The following is a 23958-nucleotide window of genomic DNA, read 5'->3' as shown; positions in this document are numbered from 1 at the left end:
AATACAACAATTTAGATGAAATGGACGGGTTCCTGGAAAGACATGAACAACCAACTTTGACTCAAGAAGAAATAGATGACCTCAACAAACCAATCACAAGTAAAGAAATTGAATCAGTCATTCAAAAGCTTCCTAAAAAGAAAAGTCCAGGACCAGACGGCTTCACATGTGAATTCTATCAAACATTCCAGAAAGAATTAGTACCAACTCTCCTCAAACTCTTCAAAAAAATCGAAGTGGAGGGAAAGCTACCTAATTCATTCTATGAAGCCAACATCACCCTCATACCAAAACCAGACAAAGATATTACAAAAAAAGAAAACTACAGACCAATCTCTCTAATGAATATAGATGCAAAAATCCTCAATAAAATTCTAGCAAATCGTATCCAACAACACATTAAAAGAATTATACATCATGACCAAGTAGGATTCATCCCAGGTATGCAAGGATGGTTCAACATAAGAAAATCAATTAATGTAATATACCATATCAACAAATCAAAGCAGAAAAATCACATGATCATCTCAATTGATGCAGAGAAGGCATTTGACAAGATTCAACATCCTTTCCTGTTGAAAACACTTCAAAAGATAGGAATACAAGGGAACTTCCTTAAAATGATAGAGGGAATATATGAAAAACCCACAGCTAATATCATCCTCAATGGGGAAAAATTGAAAACTTTCCCCCTAAGATCAGGAACAAGACAAGGATGTCCACTATCACCACTATTATTCAACATTATGTTGGAGGTTCTAGCCAGAGCAATTAGACAAGAAATAGAAATACAAGGCATCAAAATTGGAAAGGAAGAAGTAAAACTATCACTGTTTGCAGACGATATGATACTATACATCGAAAACCCGGAAAAATCTACAACAAAACTACTAGAGCTAATAAATGAGTACAGCAAAGTAGCAGATTACAAGATCAACATTCAAAAATCTGTAGCATTTCTATACACTAGTAATGAACAAGCTGAGGGGGAAATCAAGAAACAAATTCCATTTACAATTGCAACTAAAAGAATAAAATACCTAGGAATAAATTTAACTAAAGAGACAAAAAACCTATATAAAGAAAACTACAAAAAACTGCTAAAAGAAATCACAGAAGACCTAAATAGACGGAAGGGCATACCGTGTTCATGGATTGGAAGGCTAAATATAGTTAAGATGTCAGTCTTACCTAAATTGATCTACAGATTCAATGCAATACCAATCAGAATCCCAACAACTTATTTTTCAGAAATAGAAAAACCAATAAGCAAATTTATCTGGAAGGGCAGGGTGCCCCGAATTGCTAAAAACATCTTGAGAAAAAAAACGAAGCTGGAGGTCTCACGCTGCCAGACTTTAAGGCATGTTATGAAGCCACAGTGGTCAAAACAGCATGGTATTGGCATAAAGATAGATATATCGACCAATGGAATCGAATAGAGTGCTCAGATATAGACCCTCTCATCTATGGACATTTGATCTTTGATAAGGCAGTCAAGCCAAGTCACCTGGGACAGAACAGTCTCTTCAATAAATGGTGCCTAGAGAACTAGATATCCATATGCAAAAGAATGAAAGAAGACCCATATCTCACACCTTATACAAAAGTTAACTCAAAATGGATCAAAGATGTAAACATTAGGTCTAAGACCATAAAACAGTGAGAAGAAAATGTAGGAAGATATCTTATTAAACTTACAATTGGAGGCGGTTTTATGGACCTTAAACCTAAAGCAAGAGCACTGAAGAAGGAAATAAATAAATGGGAGCTCCTCAAAATTAAACACTTTTGTGCATCAAAGAACTTCATCAAGAAAGTAGAAAGACAGCCTACACAATGGGAGACAATATTTGGAAATGACATATCAGATAAAGGTCTAGTATCCAGAATTTATAAAGAGATTGTTCAACTCAACAACAAAAAGACAGCCAACCCAATTACAAAATGGGAAAAAGACTTGAACAGACACCTATCAGAAGAGGAAATACAAATGGCCGAAAGGCACATGAAGAGATGCTCAATGTCCCTGGCCATTAGAGAAATGCAGATCAAAACCACAATGAGATATCATCTCACACCCACCAGAATGGCCATTATCAACAAAACAGAAAATGACAAGTGCTGGAGAGGATGCGGAGAAAGAGGCACACTTATCCACTGTTGGTGGGAATGTCAAATGGTGCAACCACTGTGGAAGGTAGTTTGGCGGTTCCTGAAAAAGCTCAATATAGAATTGCCATACGACCCAGCAATACCAGTGCTGGGTATCTACTCAAAGGACTTAAGGGCAAAGACACAAATGGACATTTGCACACCAACGTTTATAGCAGCGTTATTTACAATTGCAAAGAGATGGAAACAGCCAAAATCTCCATCAACAGAAGAATGGCTAAACAAACTGTGGTATATACATACGATGGAATATTATACAGCTTTAAGACAGGATAAACTTATGAAGCATGTTATAACATGGATGGACCTAGAGAACATTATGCTGAGTGAGTCCAGCCAAAAACTGAAGGACAAATACTGTATGGTCCCACTGATGTGAACGGACATTCGAGAATAAACTTGGAATATGTCATTGGTAACAGAGTCCAGCAGGAGTTAGAAACTGGGTAAGATAATGGGTAATTGGAGCTGAAGGGATACAGATTGTGCAACAGGACTAGATACAAAAACTCAAAAATGGACAGCACAATAATACCTAATTGTAAAGTAATCATGTTAAAACACTGAATGAAGCTGCATCTGAGCTATAGTTTTTTTTTGTTTGTTTGTTTGTGTCTTTTGTTTTATTTCTTTTTCCTTTTTTATATATATATATTTTTATTTTTTATTATTATTTTTATTTTTTTCTCTATATTAACATTCTATACCTTTTTCTGTTGTTTTGCTAGTTCTTTTCCTAAATCGATGCAAATGTACTAAGAAATGATGATCATACATCTATGTGATGATATTAAGAATTACTGATTGCATATGTAGAATGGAATGATTTCTAAATGTTGTGTTAATTTCTTTTTTTTTTTAATTAATAAAAAAAAAAGGAGCATCAGACACAAGGTTTTCACACTCACACAGTCACATTGTGAAAGTCATATCATTGTTCTATCATCATCAAGAAACATGACTAGTGGGCGGGCCACAGTGGCTCAGCAGGTAAGAGTGCTTGCCTGCCATGCCTGAGGACCCGGGTTCGATTTCTGGTGCCTGCCCATGTAAAAAAAAGAAAAAAAAAAGAAACATGGCTAGTGGAACACAGCTCTACATTTTCAGGCAATTCCCTCCAGCCTCTCCATTACATCTTGACTAACAAGGTGATATCTATTTAATGCATAAGACTAACATCCAGGATAACCTCTCGTCTCTGTTTTGAATCTCTCAGCCATTGACACTTTATTTTGTCTCAATTCGCTATTCCCCCTTTTGGTCGAGAAGGTTTTCTCAGTCCCTTGATGCTGAGTCTCAGCTCATTCTAGAATTTCTGTCCCACGTTGCCAGGAAGGTCCACACCCCTGGGAGTCATGTCCCATGTGAACAGGGGGAGGGTGGTGAGTTGGCTTGTTGTTTTGGCTGGAGAGAGAGGCCACATCTGGGCAACAAAACAGGTTCTCTTGGGGATGACTCTTAGGCCTAGTTTTAAATAAGTTTGACCTGTCGTTTGTGGGGTTAAGTTTCATATGAACAAACCCCAAGATTGGGGGCTCAGCCTATAGCTTTGGTTCTCCACACTACTTGTGAGAATATCAAGAATTCAACTTGGGGAAGTTAAATTTTCCTGCTTTCTCATCATTCCCTGAAGGGGACTTTGCCAATACCTTTTTATTCACTGTTCAAATCACTCTGGACAAACCAACAAAATCTCATGCCCTACTCAAGGTTCCATGTACTTATGATTTTCAATTAAGCTGCCTACATAAGTTATATTAGGAAGTACACTAGTCAAAATATGAAGATAAATATATTTTTTAATTCACATTTGTCTCCCTGACTTTCAAAAGAGAAAGTCTGTTTTGTTCATCTTTGCATTCCCTTACTTATCACAGTACCTGATACTTTGTAGTTATTTGGGGAAAATATAAAAAAGGTAGAGGTCTGTGTTGATAGTCTTGAGGGAAAAGAAGCTGAATCTTCTTGATGGAGATGGCATTGATCCAGACTTTGTATTGAAAATGACTAGAATTTGAACATGCATTGGTGCTGGTGGGAAGAATTAAGCAACATGCTTCTCAAATCCAAGATGGAGAGATGGAAAGATCAAATGTCTTTGGATAAAGTCATGGATTTCCATTTGGGTGAAGTTTTGTGTGTTTGGTGGAGACTAGTAGAAGTGAGGTGGGAGGAAGAGATTGGTTGAGTATGGATTGGGAAGAGCATTTGAATGCCGTGCTGAGAAATATGAACTTTATTGAAGTTTTTAAAGCAAGGAAATGAAGTGATCAGAATTGTGTTTGCAGAAGATTAAACTGTTGCAGCCGTATACGAGATATGTAAAGAAGCAGAGAGATTGATTAAGAGTCTTATGCTTGGAATCAATAATGAAGTTCTGAACTAGGGGGGTGCAGTGGTTATATAGAGGAGGGAATGAATTCATAAGAAATTATGAAAGTAGAATATATAGGATTTGACAACTGATTGGATGAGTAAAGTAAGAAGGACAATAGAGTCAAAGATTGTGTCATTCTTATTACACTGGATCTTGAATAAATAGTTTACCTCCCAAGATAATGGAAAGTTTCTTTATCTATCAAATGAGCTTGATTATGCCTACCTGATAATACAGGGTAGATGATACAGTTAGAATAAGCTGGGAATGCTTTAGAAATGACTTGTTTAAATAATTCTTTAAGATGCTTTTTTACCATCTTGTATCTTTTTAAATTAGTTGTCACAGTTGATGTCATGCCTTTGTGCTTTTTATTACTGTGAGCTACAGCTGCATTTAATGGAGATCCTGTTTATGTTGGATAGTCTTATCTTCTTAGTGAAGAGAACATAAAGGACTTCTCATACAAAAATAAATAAACAATGAAGTCTGGAATTTTATTTCTAAAATGTATTTTAGAAGTTGATTTAAACATTTGAGAGCTTCTGCTCTTAAGATGAGAACTTGTGTGACAGTCAATTTGTCCCATACTGTGCAAAGATATAGCAGTTTGGGGTCTCCCACTTGGGTATGAAGTGATTTGATTATTACTGAGCCTGCCTGCAGAGAAGAAAGGACCTCAGTTCTTAAATGTTTAGATGTATTTCCAGATGTCAGCAGGCACAAATAATCAAAGTATTTGAACTAGACAAGCTTTGTTGAATAATCTTCAAATCTGAGATTTACATTTGTGTATATATCTTAACTACCTATTGGGTTATATGTTCCTAGAGGGCAGGAACTTGCTCTCTTTTTATCACCCACACTGGTATATTAAGTATCTGTGAATGATTAAAAGTAAATGTCAGTCAGAAAATACACTGTTAAAAATATTAACAGTTGCCATGCCAGCTCAGGTGACAGAATTTATTTCTCAGACATCCTTCCAAATAATATAAATACTTTCTGTTTTAGGAGACATAGCACATTGAAGTTTTCACTTAAGGGGAAGGTTTTCCTAACTGAATAATTCAATAAGAACATTTCCTTCCCCTTACACACAATTTATATAATATTTTGGTGCTACCTATTTTTATTTTTGTTAAAATGGTAGATCAGTTTCTTCTTTTCATGCTATATCTTCCCCCAAACAGGAGAGGAAGTGAACTTTTAACAAATAGCACAAGAAAGGGCAATTAGATTTAAGGAATAATTTTATAAACCATGACATACTTATTGGAGAGGGTTAGGAATTTCTGTAGAAGCCATTGAAAGTTAAGTAGCTAACCATTTTGTATAAAAGTAGAGTCAGAGAGATAAACCAAGTATTACTATGAATTTCTCATCACCTGTGAAATTGCCCTGGAAACCTTGCTGTATAAGAAAGCCAACTGTGATAGCAGGTGAAGGAATTTTCCCTTTTGAAAGGGGAAAGTCTAGCATGAGGATATTTCTTCCATTCAAGGGATATTAGACTATAATCTAGGGCTCCATTGAGACATCTTAGAAACTTTTTCTTTTTAATTAGAGAAGTTGTGAGTTTACAGAATCGTGCATAAAATACAGGATTCCCATATACCACCCTTTTATTAATATGTTGCTTTGGTATGCTCCATTTGTTACAGTTGATGAACACATAAAAATTGTACAATTTTGTAATTGTACTATTAACTGTAGTCCATAGTTTAACTTAGGTTTTGCTGTTTGTATAGTGGTGTTCCATGGTTTCACTGCAGTTCCATGGATTTTTTAATTTTATTTTATTCTATTACCAATATACAAGCCAATATCTTTAATCAAAGTCCTTAAATAAGTTTTTAAAATATGTGCATATATAACAGAAATATTTACTTAAGTAGTATCTTTGAATACTTATGTTGTGCCAGACATTGTTTCAAGTGTTTTATATGTATTCACTTTGAATGATCACAACCACTATGTGAAATAGATACTATCATTTCTCCACTTTTACAGATGGAGAAAGCGAGTCATGCAAGGATTAAATAACTTGTCCGAGGTCACATAACTAGTAAATGCCAGTGTGAAGATATGAGCCATAGGCTGTCTGGCTCCCAGAGCCTATATCCTTTCCCACAAATTATATTATTGTTCTTATCATTACAAAAGAGTTTTCTATATATTTGTTCTGTGCCCATACATTTCTGTGCTAGACATTAGGTAGACTTAAAGATGTAAAATAAGGCCTCTGCCTTCAGTGAGCTCATAGAAGTCTTAAGTTGAAAAATAAAATTTTAAGTAAGTACTAGAAAGAGAAGAGACAGTTGTGAAGTGGGTTAGTTGGGAAATGGTTTGAGGAGGTCAATATGACTTTATCTAAACCTTGATCAACCTGTAGCCCTTGATGGAGTGGAGGAAGACATTGAAGGCAATGTTCTAAAGCAGTTTTCCTCTCTGTATCGACCACAGATTGGTGGTAGTTCTTGAGGCGTTTTTAATGGATCTGCGAGGTCAAATTTATTTTCATAATAATATTGACATTATTTACCTTTTTCGTGTATGCTTTGCCCAATTAGTGGGTAAAATTGTTGGTATCTTAGCGTGAATCAAGGCAGTGGCACCAGACTGTGCTGGTAGACATATTCATCACTGCCATGAACTCACATGGAGGGGAAAAATGCAGAATCACTTTATAGTGTCCTTGATAAAACAGTAAAAATTATTTTATTAATTCCCCGCCATTGAGTACATGATTTTTTTTTCGAATTCTCTGTGCAAAATGGGAACTTTTTATAAAGTAATTGTGCTGCACACTGAAGTTTCATTGGTTGGCTCAAGGAAAATACTTGTGCAATTAAGTTGCAGAATGAACTGGTTGTTTTTTTCATGGAGAACTATTTTTTTTTTTCTTATAAGTGTAATTGATATTCAGACTTGGGTATCTGACAAACGTTTTCTCAAAGTATTAGGCCTGTAACTTCAAAAGAAAAGCTAACGGTATTTGTTGCCAAGGATAAAACTCCAACTTTTGCAACAAGAATTAGAATTTTGAAGAACTTGGATCTGCCACTGCAAGCTTGACAATTCCCTTAAGCCTTTTCTGATGAGACTGGTAGTAATATTAACAAATGATTTTTGAGAGTGATAATTGTATAATAAAATGTGTCAACATTTGGAAGAGCTCCATAACTCCACAAACCAATTTATGCCAATGGCTACTGTATAATTTTACAAAATCATGATGGGTAGTGGTTGCATTCAAAGTATATGATAGTCTAATGAATTTTAACATATCGGTGTGAGAACTTCATCAGTTGAGTTTCAAATTCAACATTGCAGGGAACCTTTAAAAAACTACCACTGGTCAAGTTTGGGCATATTATCAAAGAAAAATATCCAGAGTTATTTGAGAATGCTGTTAAAATATTCTCCCTTTTCCAAGTATCTATGTGAGGCTGGATATTTCTTCATATACTTCAACCAAAACAACGTATTGCAATAGAGTAAGTGTAGACATTTAAAAAATTGTCACTCTTCTCATTAAATTTTTTTGTCTTAGAAAAAGTTATTTTCATTAAAATGTGTTATGTTAATATATGATGGGTTTATTGTTACTTAAAACTAATTTTAAAATACTTTTAAAATTTCTCTGCTTTTATTTGTAAAATAATAAATAATAGAATGTAATCCGTAGAAACAAAAAGTTATATGGGGTCCTCAGTAATTTTTACACATTGAAAGGGGTAGTGAGACCAAGATGGTAGATAACTACTGTTCAAAGGTAACAGGTGGAGATATATATAGAAGATTCTGCGTATGGTGAGTTTGGTTGGAACAGAGGTCTCTTCTAAAGCAGTAGTGCTCAGTAAGATAGGTAGATAAAGGCTAAATTATGGAGGACTTTGAATGCAAGCCCAAAAGATTTGGAATTTTATGCTGTAGACAATTAAGGATCATTTGTAGGATTTGAAAAGAGTAGGTGGTGGGTCTAAAGAAGAGATTTGAAGAAATAGTTGAGGGGACTGCCTTACTATATTAGCTGTAAATTTTACAGTTCTCTTCATTGGTGGTCCTACTGAGCATACCTCTAATTAAAGATCATTCAAATGCTATATTGCCCATTATCACCAGAGTTTCTTGGCTTTGTTACACAACCTTTCTCTGATATTGAAGCCAGTTTTTTGTACTTCACTATTATCAGAAGTTTAGTCGCTCCATCCTCCCTTGGGATTCCTCACTAGACTCCTTTATCTGATAACACTTGAAGGTGCCTTATGAATTGGTGACCCCTTAAAATAGCCAAGAAGTTAACTTTAACCATGGGACCTGCTGCCCAAGTGAGCACTTACGGATCATAGTATGGTTGAGCAATATTAACTTCACCTTGCAGTACAGGTATCATTAGCATGTTCTATTTCTTGGCCAGAATGAGAGACCTTGGACATCAAAGTAATTTACATCAAAGTAATTTATTCATTCAGCCATCTACTTTTCCATGTGAAGCCCCCAAAGTAATAAAAGATGGAGGACATTGAGCCTACACAAAATATCCACATCCTTTTTCAGTTTACCCTTTAAAGTAATTGTTTTTATCCTCCAGTTCCAGAGTTTTGCTAGCAGCTTGACATTTTCAGAGTTGGATCCTGAGGAATCTTTAGCCTAACCTCAAAATCTAGAGTTGTTATAAGAGTTGCTACTGAAAATCATACTCAGAGCCAGGCATGGATATTTTTGAATAGAGAAAATTGTTCTTTGAATCATGAAAGGCCCAAGATACTCTTTCTGCACCTTGTTAATATTGTTAGCATCACAACTTTTGCTTCTTCTACTTTGCATCTGTCCATATATACGTCACCACCAAAGAAACTAGAACTAAAAACTTGCAAGGAACGGTAATGCTAAGCTCTACTGATCCTTACTGCTTCTCGCATTGTGGGAGTTAGGCCAAAGAAGCACTAATAGTGAAGTTAGGGGCATGATTGTTTTTTATCTTGTCTGTAAGAGTTGTACATTTTTCACAAATATTTTATTATGTCTTTTGAAGTCATTAAACTTGGATCAGAAACATTGAATTATAAAGCTAAAAGAAAATTTTAGGAATAATTGTATCTAATTCCTTCTTTTACAGCCGAGTTCAGCAGTTTTAAGTGACTTGAGCAACGATTTGGAATTAGGTAGTAACAAAGCTGGAGCTCAGGAAATCTGTTTTTGGTCAAATACTTTGTGTCTGAGTCCTTGTGGAAATTATAAAAAAGAAAAGACATCCATAGATATGGTCTTATCTTCTCAGCTTCCACTTACTCTTCAATTTTAAACCTAAGAACTGCAGCTGGAATATACCACAAAATTTCTCTCATTCTAAAAAGTACATTAAAATAATAAAGAATCATTTGGTTATATGTAAAGGCTTCATTTGGTTTTGTGTAAAGGCTTTAGAAATCAAGGTGATCTGTTTGCCTTTCACATTATATATTATATATAACTTTTATATATTACTCTATATAAAATATATAGGAAAATATTAAAATATATAATTTTTATATATTACATATATATATGACAGTTTGTTTCACAGTGTGATATTGATAATTCAGTAAATGATCATATCATAAATGAATGATGCCTTTCTTAATTTCTTTTTATTCGACCCACTGAGAAAATAAAACTAGATATGTTCTGATGAAAATTAAATTGCTAGTTTATTGGAAAAATGTTAGGTTACATTTAAATGTCCAAACAGGACTAGATTCTCATAATTTGACTTATCATAACAATATCCAAATACACATAAGATATGCATAAGCATGTCTCTTAAATAAATCAAAGTCATTTTCTGCAAATAGGGAATTGTTCTGTATAGTAAATTTACTCTTCTGTGCTTAAAATATAGTTTGGTAGTGGCACTAGATAAACAATTTTATGCTCAACATATCATGAGCGTTGTTAGTGTATTATTTGAGTACTATGAGATACCCTGGTTTTCACATGGACCAATATTTCATTTTTTAGAAAAGTATTGTTGTGTTAGGGCATTTTTACCCTGAGGAATGCATACTGTGCAATTCCACCAAATTTTCAACCGTTTGTATACTCTATTTTAAGCTTTTAAAAAATGCTTTAAATTTTAACAAATCTAGTTGATTAACTTACATGGGTTGTAGTTCTTTTTTTAAAGGCTCTATAAAATTGCATGATGAAACGCTGCTCAATCCATTTACTAAAATATTGTGGGGAAAACTCAATTTTAAGAGTAACTCTCTTTTTAAAAAAAAAAGCTGTTTTTAAAGATTTAATATTGTGGTTAAGGATCTTGAGCCCTGGAAATCAGATTGAGTTGGATTTAACTCCTAGTTCCTTCTACATGCTAAATGTGTAACCTTGAGAGAGTTATAACTTTAATACTCACTTTCCTCATCTGTAAAAATGGTGTTAATACTTCCTACCTCTAGGGTTGTTTTTTAGATTCAGTGAGAAAATGAATATAAAGTACTTAGTAGAATGTCTGGCACATAGTAAATGCTCAATAAATATTAGGTATAATTGTTATTAGTATATATTATTTCATTTCAAAGAAAGTATTATAGGCATTCCCTGACTTATAAAATTATCCAAATTGCCAGACTATCCGGTTTACCATTTTCTTCCCTCAAACTCTTCAGAGCTAATCCCCTAAGAACTATTCTGATAAAAGAAGAATTTTTCAAAGTGAATTTTACAGCTTACTCTGCAAAAATGAACAAGCGAACAAATGATATGTATAATATATGCTTAGAGAGAGAAGAGAATTCTTCCGTTTGGAAATTCACAATGAACATGGATGCGTTAAAGCCTTTGAAAGAACCTAGAATTAAGAAACATTAACTGGTTTTAGTCCAGTGTTTCCCAAAGTTATTTGACAGTGAAATCCATTTTCTACAAAATACCAGTTAACATTCTACAGAACTGGCATTTCTACCCTTTGGAAAGTGCTGCTCTATGATTTTTAACAGACACATACATATGTGTATGGTTATATGTATGTGTGTGTGTATACAGACATATATATATTCTTTAGATTAAAGATGGAGATGCAGTGGCAGAATTCTCGCCTGCTGTGCCGGAGACCTGGGTTTGATTCCCAGTGCCTGCCCATGCAAAAATAATAATAATAATAATAATAAAATTCATTGCAATCTTATTTCACACAAGTTTGAATCATTCAAATATGAAATCATGTGAAGATTTGAAATTATATAATCACTCTCATGCAATTTTGAAGTGATATGAATCTTCCCAATTAAAAATTTGTTTAATAATTACCTAACTTCAGAGCCATATGAATTGCTTGGTAATTCACATAGGAGCTCTACTCCTAGCTATTAATAGAAATATCCATTTATCCTATAAATAGATTTAGTCTTGAATTATGCAGTTTTCAAAATCATGTCCCTTGCACTAACCAGAACTGACTTTGTGTTAAAGTGAAAATACCTAATTCATCCTGTGAAGAAGATTCACTTGAAAACCTTGTCTGAAGGCCACCCTGATCTGAAAAGAAATTGAGCCCAACTAGGAATCTTTTATAATTTTGTTCTTAGCCTGAGATGTTTGAACAAGGCTGTAGGAGGTGAAGCTTTATGTAACTCACCTTTTATATGTAAAAGAAATTTACAAGTTAAATTGTTTCTAATTTAGAAGTGGTAATTTTTAACTTAAATGGGTTTTTCATTTACCATACCAATAATTTGAAATGACTGGGCTTTTTAGCCCATTTAGGAGTTCTAACTCACATTTTGAACACAAATATAATTATTTGTTTGCGATTGCATCTGTATATAATCATTAAACCAACTAATCATTTTTTGTGTTTTAATAGTCTATAGGGTTTAGAATCTGACATCCCAAAATACCTTTTTTATCTTATTATTTTGAAATAATTTTAGACATACAATAAAGTTGCAAAATAATACAGAAAGTTTTTGTATGCCCTTCACCCAGCTTCCCCTAGTGTTAACCTCTTATATAATTATAGTACAGTTTTCAAAACCAAACAATAAGAAACTTTGATACACTATTATTAGGTATAGACCTTATTCAACTATCCCCAGTTTTTCCACTAATGTCCTTTTTCTGTTCCAAAATCCAATCTAGGATCCCACATTGCAGCTTGTCATGTGTCCTTATCCCCAAATACTTTAATTATCCTCAACTTATATCTGAATTCATCTCAGGATGTAAAGAACAGAGAAAGGGGAAAAAATTTTAGATTTCTGAGTTTGCTGTTAGCCGATAACCATCTTTCATTTCTGAGATCATCTGTTTAGTTTACCTCAACCTTTTCCTACATACATTGGAGAAGAACTGTAACATAGTTCTCTGTACTTGAGGCACAAAGACTATTTTGAAAACAAGCAGTATTTCCCAAAGTAATTAATACACATCAGCCCAAAAGAAGCACAGGCCATGTTGCCCTGTCTTGCTCCCTTTATTAAAATATGTATGCACAATTGTTTAGTTTCTCAGTTGCTAAAACAAATGCCATACTGTGGGTTGTCTTAAACAATAGGAATTTATTTGCTTAGGGGATACTTTCTCCCTGAAAACTGTGGTGGTAATTTAAGACTTTATTAAACACTTATTATTGATTCCAGGTTACTTTTAAATATACACATCTATTTTACTTCCTTCCCAAATTCCCCTAAAACTGTAGTAAATAAACTGTTTTTGTGCCTGTGTGTTTTTAGGAATATAAACCTATAAGAACTGCAGTCTCTTCATATACAGACTCTTCATATGACCTACAGTTCTTATAGGTTTATATTCCTAAAAACACACAGGCATAAAATATGAAGAGTCTGTAGCATAATTTTGGAAGGTGGAAAGTAGAAGACGAATTAGTAGGTAACTTAACAGACCCAAATGAGCAGATTGCCTAAGCTGGTAGTAGGGAAAGATGTAGAATAATTTAGTTTACACCTCAAAAATTTCAAGTTTCAAAAACTGGTAGCACCAATTAGAAGATTGGAAGATTTTTCTCTGGAGAGCCTGGCTAGTTGAAGAGAAAAGACTTAAAGGTATACATGTTGGTGTTCTCCCAACAAGTAAACACTTACCTAACTTACCTATGCATCCAAAGTCATCAACCCCCCCCCCCAAGCTCAGAACTTCCAGTAAGTTTTAGCCATCACATGCCACCCCATTCTTAATCCCCACCCCATTCTTAATCAGGAACAACAAGCCAAGGAGTACTAGATTCTGAGGAAGGTAGAGAACAAAACAAACAGAAAAGAAATGGGGGGGGGGGGGGGAGGTAAAAAAAGAGACAATGCTGGAAGTAGGAACCCTCTAACTCCCAAATTACCAAAACATCATTTATATCCTTTAAGAAATGAGAAGATTCTGTATCTACTAAACAAGACTAGGATGCTAGTCTAAGTTAAATTAAGGCAATGAGCAGATATACTCAGAGAAGAAAAATGACCCTTGAAATGAAAAGCATCGCAACAAAATGAAAAATTCCATTGAAGGGCAGGAAAATGAAATTGAAGAATAAGAGATCCATAGTCTCTTTATTCACAGTATCAAATTCCAAAATGTTTGGAAAATCAAATGATTTTTCCTAAGTTTGCAGTAAAACCAACAGTGTATTTTAAGTCTTTATTCCACTTATGTGAATAAACATAATTTTACTAAATAAATATTATTGTCTCAGGTCTCATCGAAGATTTTGCATTATGGGTTGTATATCACATTGCTTTTCTAAAATCCTAAAATTCTGAACTCTGATAAATATTTGGCTCCAAAGGTTTCAGATGAGAGATCAAAAACCTATATCTGAGACGATAGAGTCAATACACAGGGAGATGGAAAGTGCAAGAGAAGAGATAAGAAAATTAGAAGCACAGTCCAGAAGATCCGCTGTTGAATAGTTCAAGTTCCAGAAAGAAAGATAAAATGTCTAGAAGGGAATCATCTGTGAAATAATTCAAGAAAATTTCCCTGCACTGAAGAACATTAATTTCCAAATTGAAAGAGACCAGAGAATGCCTAGTAAAATAGGTGAAAACAAGCCTACATTAATGCATATCACTATGAAATTTTGAAATGGTGGAAATAATTGGTTGGCCCTATAAGCCAGAGAGAATAGGGATAGAGGGAAAGATCACACACAAAGGGACAGGAATCATAATGGCTTCAGATGTCTCAGCAGCAACACTGTAAGCTAGAAGACAATTAAGAGTTGCCTTCAAAATTCTGAAGGAAATTTTTCAACCCAGAATTCTAATGAAAGCCCAAACTGTCATTAAAATAGGGTGGTTAGACATTTTCAAACACAAATGATGTAAAAAATTTTACTGTACTAAATTGAATTTCCTCTTTCCCTTCAGCCTTAACGAGGTAAAAATAAGATATGAAGGCATTCACAGAAAAGAAGCGAGGGTAGAAATAAATTTTGAAGAAAATGGGTAATCTATAAACCAAAATATTATTCCCAAATTTATCAAGAGGTTCATTAGATTCCTATTCCATAGGATGTGTTAAGTCCTATAATAGAGACTCAGAAAGTAATTTCATCTAGTATTGCCCAGAGTTCTCCTTCAAACCATGTCAGCACATTTATTCACAGTGTGTAAATAGTTAAAATATTTCCGTTGTTTCAGAAGGGAAAAAGTCAGAAAAATGAATCCTTTTCCTCTATTATAAGGATTTTTAAAGTTTGGGGTCAACAAAAACAGAAACACCACACGTGTTTAATTCTCTTTTCTAGAATGAGATTTTGAGACTTAAAAATTATATTTACTATTAAATATAAAAAGCCCTGGGCTCCTATGCAGTGTTGACAGATATCTATATTTTATTTGAGAAGATGAGCTATTTGAAGAATAGATGTATATAGGTTCTGGTCATATAAATTTCATTACATCTTTGCTAGTGTTCTTTTTTTCTTGCTTGTCCTGCCCTTCATAGCCTGACCTACTTCTCTTCTCTTAAGTATAAAACACACCTCACCTCTTTGCTTGCCTTTCTTGTCTCTAACCCCATGCCTACCTCCTCTCCAAGAGAATCCTGGCCACTTCAGATATGGGTTCTGAGTAAGTAAGTGAGAGAGGATGGAATCAACACAAGTTCTCTACTTGAATGGGAAGAAAGGAAGAGAGGATAGGTTCGGTACTAGAAGGTAGATGGTATAACATATGATATTAGAGGCCTAGTTTTGAATTCCTACTATGCTGCTTACTGTGTGATCTGGGCAGTTAACCCACTTAACTCTCTATGCCTTGATTTCTCCCCCTGTGAATTGGCCTCATAGTGTTATTGCAAGGGTTAAAGAAAATAACCCATGTAAAGTACAGTATAAAGCAGTTGTTAAGAACATATACTCTGGAGCCAGACTGCCTGGGTTAAAGTCCCTCCTCCGTTATTTAGGGCATCTTTCCATTCCTCCATCTTCTCATCTGTAAAATTGGGATAAAAAATTAGTACCTACTGATAGGATTGTTGAAATAATTGAATTAATAAAAATATGTAAAATACTTAGCCCAGTGTTTAGCAACTAGTAAACACTGTTTAAGTATTAATTGGTATTAAAAGGCTTAGAGCAGGGTCTGGCATATAGTATAAAAAGTTGCTGTTTTACCTGGAATTCCCATTTCTCAACAAAATTGTGAGAGTGGAAAGAAGGAAAGACCTCTGAGTGTTTTGTTTGTTTCTAAATAAAACATTTAGAATATATAATGTTTCTAAATATTTTACTTTGTACTTTTAAAAATAAGAACACTTTTACCCCACTATCACTGCTAAAAAATCCAGTGATAATTCCTTAATATCAAATATTTAATGTTCAAATTTCTAATTGTTTTAAAGATATCTTAAATTTCTTAGTTATTTAAAACCATAATTCAAATTATAATTATCGGTAAGTTTTTAATGCAATTTTATTGAGATATATTCACATACCATATAATCAGCCAAAGTATACAATCACTGGCGCACAATAGCATCATAGAGTTGTGCGTTTACCACCACAATCAATTTTAGAACATTTTCATTACTTAAAAAATATAAATAAATAAAAAAGAGCACCTAAAACATCCCATACCCCTTATCTCCCCACCCCACCCCCATTATTTTCTTATTTCCTTACTCATCTGCCCATACACTGGATAATGGGAGTGTTAGTCACAACGTTTTCACAATCACATGGTCACACCATAAAAGCTATTTAGTTATACAGTCATTATCAAGAATTCAGGCTACTAGATTACAGTTCAACAGTTTCAGGTATTTTCTTCTAGCTGTTCTAACACATTAGAAACTAAACAGAAATATCTATAAAATGCATGAGAATAACCTCCAGAATGACCTGTATTTGAAATACCTTAGCCACTGAAACTTTATTTTGCTCTATTTCTTTTAGCCTTTTTGGTCAAGAAGGCTTTTCTCAATCCCACAATACCAGATCCAAGTTCATCCCTGGGAATCATGTCCCACATTGCCAGGGAGATTTCACATCCTTGGGAGTTGTGTCCCATGTAGTGGGGAAGATAGTGAGTTTATTTGTAAAATTGACTTAGAGAGGCCACATCTGAGTAACAAAAGAGGTTCTCTGGGAGTGCCTCTTTGGCATAATTATAAGTAGGCTTAGCTTCTCCTTTGCAAAGTCATGAAGTTTTGAAGAGAGTGAAAGAATTTGAAGCAGTATTTTTGAAAGTAGGAACACTAGGTGGCTAAAGAAAGTTGGTGAGATTGACAGACAGTATTGAGGGCCCATTTTAGGTTAATGACCATGTTGAATGATTTTTCCTCTAGCAACAGTTACCTGTCCATGTTCAGACAGATGAAATTAACAGTTGAGTTAATTCAAAGTTGCAGCTTTTGTTGGCAGGGTCAACCAAAGAGAATGTCTTCATTTGGATGAGCTGCTGTGACAAATACCACACACTGATTGATTTAAGTAACAGGTATTTATTCTCTGATGATTTTGAAGGCCAAAAGTCCACAATCAAGCTCTCAATAGGCTGTGTTTTCTCCCAGAGTTTGTAATAATGTTCTGGTGCTGTCTTGCCACAGTCCTTGAAATTCCTTGGCTTGCAACTTTGCCTTCACCACAAGCAACCTGGTTCATTCTCTGGCTTCTGACTTGTGGCTTCTACTTCTGTGTCCAATTTCCTTTGCTTACAAAGACTGCACCCAGCCATGTGGATTAAAGCCCCACCCTTATTCAATTTGACCTCATCAAAATAGACTCTTTCAAGATCCTATTCACAAGTGAGCCCACACCTTAGCTAATAATGACATCTTCAAAGATCTTATTTACAAATGGTTTCACACCAACAACAACAAAGATTAAGACTTGAACATGTCTTTTGTGGAGGGCACAATTCGGTCTCCAACAGAGAGTTCCTTGGCTTGCAACTGGAAGGAACTTTTTCATTTGCAAGCCAAGGTTCTGAAACCTAAATTGGATAGAAAGGGCAGTGAAGACAGGTAATGACTGAATGATAGGAAGCGGAGAGTCAATGTTTGTAGGTTCCACTGAGGTTAAATCATGTTGTGGTAGGGATATTTAAGCAGGTAGAGAGATAAGTAGGATGTTTGAATTAGCTATTTTGGTGGTAGAGCATTCCAGGTGATGATACCAGCAAATTAAAATTTTTATGTTAAAAATCTAAGGGCTTTGGGTAAGGACCTTCCTGGCAACATGGGGCAGAAATCCTAGAATGAGCTGTAACTTGGCATTAAGGGGTTGAGGAAACCTTCTCCACCAAAAGGGGGAAGAGCGAAATGAGACAAAATAAGGTTGTCAATGGCTGAGAGATTCCAAACAGAGTCAAGAGGTTATCCTGGAGGTTATTCTTACACATTAAATAGATATCACCCTTTTAGTTAAGGCAGAACAGAGAGGCTGGAAGGGACTGCCTGAAAATGTAGAGCTGTGTTCCAGTAGCCATGTTTCTTGAAGATGATTGTATGATATAGCATTCATAAGGTGACTGTGTGATTGTGAAAACCTTGTGTCTCATGTTCCTTTTATCTACCTTATCAACAGATGAGTAAAATATATGGAATAAAGATAAATAATAGGGGGAACAAATGTTAAAATAAATTTAGATTGAAATGCTAATGATCAATGAAAGGGAGGGATAAGGGGTATGGTATGTATGAATTTTTTTCTGCTGTCTTTTTATTTCTTTTTCTGAATTGATGCAAATGATCTAAGAAATGATCATGATGATGAATATGCAACTATGTGATGCTATTGTGAATTACTGATTATATATGTAGAACGGAATGATCATATGCTAAGAATGAAAAAAAATCTAAGGGCTTGACTGCAGAACTTAAAAGTACTCAAACCCAGAATTCATAAAGAACTTATTGATTTATGAATCATTAAGCAAAAAGGCCAAACTAATAGAAAATGGGCAAAGGATTTGCACAGCATTTTACAAACGAGATTATCAAAATGGCCAAAAACTTATAAAAATGTCATAATTCATTACTCTTCAGGGAAATGCAAATTAAATCCACACTATAATATTGCCACCTCCCACTAAAATAATTCATGGAAACTACAGTAATTGTAACTAGAGCTCTAGTACTCAGTTAATGAGAGTTAAATTAGTACAGTTACCTTTTGGAAAATTGGTAGTATCAAAGCGGAGTATGTATACATCGTACACTCAACAAAATGCCTGCTCTTGTGAACCAAAAGACATGTAACAAAGGTGTTTATAGAAACTTTTCTTAATAGCCAAAAACTGGAAACAGCTTGAAAAATTCTGTATGTTAATATAATGGAATAGGAGTGGATGAATTATAGCAGTGCGTATTAGACAATTATAAGGTTGTGGGAAAGAGGCCATGCACAAAAGAGTACAAATACCATACGATTCCATTTCTATTAAATCAAAAAAAAATCTTATCTAAGGAGTTAGAACTCATATATGGTGGCCCTTTGGCAAGAGAATGGTGACTGGAATGTGGCTTGAGGGGGCTCCAGGAATTCTGTTTCTTGGTCTAATTCGAAGGTTACATGAGTGTATTTATTTTGTGAAATTCATTCACACTGTACACTTGTGATTTGTGCATTTTTATCTATGTATGTTATGCTTCAATTTAAAAATTCACATTAAATCACAAGATTTGAGAATTTTAGAAATGATAGTTCACTTTTTCCACTTAACAAATCTCCCTAAACTAAAAATTTCATACTTTTGATACACGTGTTCAGTACAAGCCTGCAAAATTAACCAGTCTGGCTTCTGACCTCCTCCTCAAATTGTCTTTAGGGCAGTGTGTTAGTTAGATTCAGTTGTCAGCTTGGCCAGGTGAGCATACCTAGTCTTGTTGCTGCGGACCTAAGCCAGCGGTAGTTGAACCTCATCTGTTGCCAATTACATCTGCAGTCAGCTAGGAGGCGTGTCTGCTGCAATGAGTGATGTTTGACTTAATTGGCTGGTGCTTAAATGAGAGATTGCAAGGTAACACTGCTAAGCAGCTCGGCATTCCTCATCTCAGCACTAGCAGCTCAGCCCAGGCCTTTGGAGATACAGAAAGAAGCCACCCCGGGGAAAGTTGTTGGAACCCAGGGGCCTGGAGAGAAGACCAGCAGAGACCATCCTGTGCTTTCCACGTAAGAAAGAACCTCAGTGGAAAGTTAGCTGCCTTTCCTCTGAAGAACCAACAAAATAAATCCCCTTTTATTAAAATCCAATCCGTCTCTGGTGTGTTGCATTCCGGCAGCTAGCAAACTAGAACAGGCAGCAAAGAACTCTCCACAACAACAAATAAGTACTCATTAATAATCATTAGGTTTCATTATACGGCTTCTTCATACACATTATTTCAAGTTGCATGGACTACGTATATGTATATGTAAATGTGTGGTTTGGATCTTGTAGAATAAGTTGTTTTAACTCCTCTCAGAGTGATGCACTGTCATCCTGCAGATAAGATCTGGTGGTTTTAAAGTTTGATTGAAGAAAGTGTTTTATGTAATACAGCTGTGAGATGTAAGAGGCAAATTTGAAAGTGCTTGAATGGCATTAGTTGTATTGATGCCTACTGCTTTGACTGCATATTGATGTCCATGATGCTGTTTTAGTAACTTAGTGAATTTCATCTTTGACTTGAATTTATTTTGTGCAATCTGCATTGTGCTCAAATTGATGATTGAAAACCTTGCACTTTCACAGAACATTGCTTCATAGCTCTTCCCTTTTCTGCTATTTTTACATCATAAATCTTTGTACATTTAGACCATCTGAGGGCCTAAATGGAATGAAATTTTTAAAAACTGCCATCACTTAGATTGACACTTGAAAAGCTGGTTTTCATTTGGAGTTTATTCCTGAGTATCCTTTATATTTTAAAGTTTCAAACTTCATTTCAAGATGGTTCCTAACATCTACAAGTCAAAAGCATTTCTGATTCAGTTTCTTTTAGCTTGGACATTGGTTCAGAGGGAGGAGATCCTTCCTATAGGATGCAGAAGAACCTGTGGGGATTCAGTTCTGTCTCAATTGAGATAGTAAGAACAGCAAATCCTAATCCTGTTTTTTAGGTATGTTGGTTTGATCAGCTCAGCAAGCCATCAATTTAACATGCAATTCATAGGAAATTGAAAACATAAGGTTCTTAAATTGCCAGAAGAATGCTTCAAAATAAATGTCTTTTTGCATGCCTAGAATGTCACACTTGTTAGTTATTTATCAGAAATGCTTCTCACATAGCAATTTTATTTCGAGGATTTAGTGAAAAAAATTAGATGGACATATGCCTGGGGTATCACAAAAAGAGATTCATGATAAAAAATGCAAACCCACACTCACACTCTTTTACTATACACACATGCACACAAAGCATTGATATGTTGTATAGTAGATTAGTCAGGATCATTTCCAACAGTTAGATTCTTTGATGCTAAATACACATTTGCTCAGGGCTACAGAAAGATGTCTCCCCCTGTGCTATAAAATTAGCTAGAATTGTATGAATTTTGAAGGAGAGTACAGCTTAGTTTCCAAGTAAAAAGCTTTTTAGTTTTCAAGCAAATTGCCCATTGTCACTAGATGTCTTCTCTTCATAAATAATATCATTTAATACTTTGGCAACCCAGTAATCATAAACTCTAGAAGTCATAGAGGAAACGAAGTAAAAGAAAAAAAAAATCCCTTATTTTATTACCTTGAGAGAATCTGAAATGATAGACCAAAAATGCAATTGTTTCCACAACTAAGCGCTATTGACTCTTCATTTGGAAACAGAAAAATCTCAAAAGATAAGTCTACTAAAAATCTAAGAATAAAAGTACTATTTTTGTATCTTCAGTTATCCTAATGTAATCTCCATGTGCCCTTATGCAAGGCACTTAGTGATTCTGTGTCCCTCATCTCCCATTTTAATAATATACTATAAATATTCAAAAGATCTATATTTTGTTTGTAGATTATAGTACTTTCAACATAGATAGCTGTTTGTTTTTTGTTTTTTGTTTTTGCTTTTTTTTAAATTTTTATTAATTAAAAAAATTACAAGAAACACAAACATTCCCACCACATACACTCAGCAATTCACAATATCATCACATAGTTGTATATTCATCATCATGATCATTTCCCAGACCATTAGCATCAATTCAGAAAAAGAAACAAAGAGACAATAGAAAAATATATAACAAACAGAAAAAAAAAAATTTTACAAGCCATACCCCTTACTGCTCCCTTTCATTGATCACTAGCATTTCAAACTAAATTTATTTTAACATTTGTTCCCCCTATTATTTATTTTTATTCCATATGTTCCTCTCATCTGTTGACAAGGTAGATAAAAGGAGCATCAGACACAAGGTTTTCACAATCACACAGTCACATTGTGAAAGCCATATCATTATACAATCATCATCAAGAAACATGGCTACTGGAACACAGCTCTACATTTTCAGGCAGTTCCCTCCAGCCTCTCCATTACATCTTGGATAACAAGGTGATATCTACTTAATTAACCTCCAGGATAACCTCTCGACTCTGTTTGGAATCTCTCAGCCATTGACACTTTGTCTCATTTCCCTCTTCCCCCTTTTGGCGGAGAAGATTTTCTCAATCCCTTGATGCTGGGTCTCAGCTCATTCTAGAGTTTTTCTCAATTCCTTGATGCTGAATCTCAGCTCATTCTGGGATTTCTGTCCCACGCTGCCAGGAAGATCCACACCCCTGGTAGTCATGTCCCATGTAGACAGGGGGAGGGTGGTGAGTCTGCTTACTGTGTTGGCTGGAGAGAGAGGCCACATCTGAGCAACAAAACAGGTTCTCTTGGGGGTGACTCTTAGGCCTAATTTTAAGTAGGCTTGACCTGTCCCCTGTGGGGTTAAGTTTCATATAAACAAACCCCAAGACTGGGGGCTCAGCCTATAGCTTTGGTTGCCCACACTGCTTGTGAGAATATCAAGAATTCAACTTGGGGATGTTAAGTTTTCCCCCGTTTGCAAATAGTTTTCCACTCACTGATCAAATCACTCTGGGATTCATCGGGGCATCACCTGGATAAACCAACAAAATCTCATGTCCTATACAAAGTTCCACGTACTTAAGGTGTTCAATCAACTATCTACATAAGTTATATTAGGAGATGCACTAGTCAAAGTATAAATTTGTACCAAATAAACATTTTTTGCTTTAGTCTCACACATAAGTTGAAATTTTAAAATACTAATTACCATCTATTTTCAGCACACTGCTGTAATGACATTCTTTTGTTCTTCCTCATGCAAAAACATTTTTTAAATTTGTACATTTAGTCATTATCATTATAGACTCTAGGCATTCCTAGATTACACCATCTCAATCTTTATCGTCTATCTTTCTTTGTGATTTCATTTATGCCCCAGCCCTCCTCCCTCTAACATTTTCATATGCAGCTTCATTCAGTGTTTTAACATAATTGTATTACAGTTAGGTAGTATTGTGCTGTCCATTTCTGAGTTTTTATATTCAGTCCTGTTGCACTATCTGTATCCCTTCAGCTCCAGTTACCCAATATCTTACCCTATTTCTATCTCCTGATGGTCTCTGTTACCAACGAAATATTCCAAGTTTATTCACTAATGTCAGTTCAGAGCAGTGAGACCATACTGTATTTGTCCTTTTGTTTCTGGCTAATCACACTCAGCATAATGTCTTTAAGGTTCGTTCTTGTTATTACATACTTCATAAATTTATTCTTACAGCTGCATAATATTCCATCTTATGTAAATGTCACAGTTTGTTTAGCCAACTGTCTGTTGATGGACATTTTGGCTGTTTCCATCTCTTGGTAATTGTTAATAATGCTGCTATAAACATTGGTGTGTAAATGTCCATTTGTGTCCTTGGCCTCATGTCCTTTGAGTAGAGACAGCATATAGATGGGTCCTGTTTTTTAATCCATTC

At 34.9% G+C, this 23958-nt stretch overlaps 1 protein-coding gene across 22 annotated transcripts in view; it reads left to right on the top strand.

Moving 5' to 3' along the window:
* RBFOX2 (RNA binding fox-1 homolog 2) overlaps nt 1–23958 on the top strand; it is a 393928-nt gene that overhangs the window by 325934 nt on the left and 44036 nt on the right. The window lies entirely within an intron of this gene.

Source organism: Tamandua tetradactyla, chromosome 7 (assembly GCF_023851605.1).
Source record: "Tamandua tetradactyla isolate mTamTet1 chromosome 7, mTamTet1.pri, whole genome shotgun sequence".
Taxonomy (NCBI): domain Eukaryota; kingdom Metazoa; phylum Chordata; class Mammalia; order Pilosa; family Myrmecophagidae; genus Tamandua; species Tamandua tetradactyla.
The sequence above is the reverse complement of the archived record's forward strand: the minus strand, read 5'-3'. Positions and strand labels throughout refer to the sequence as shown.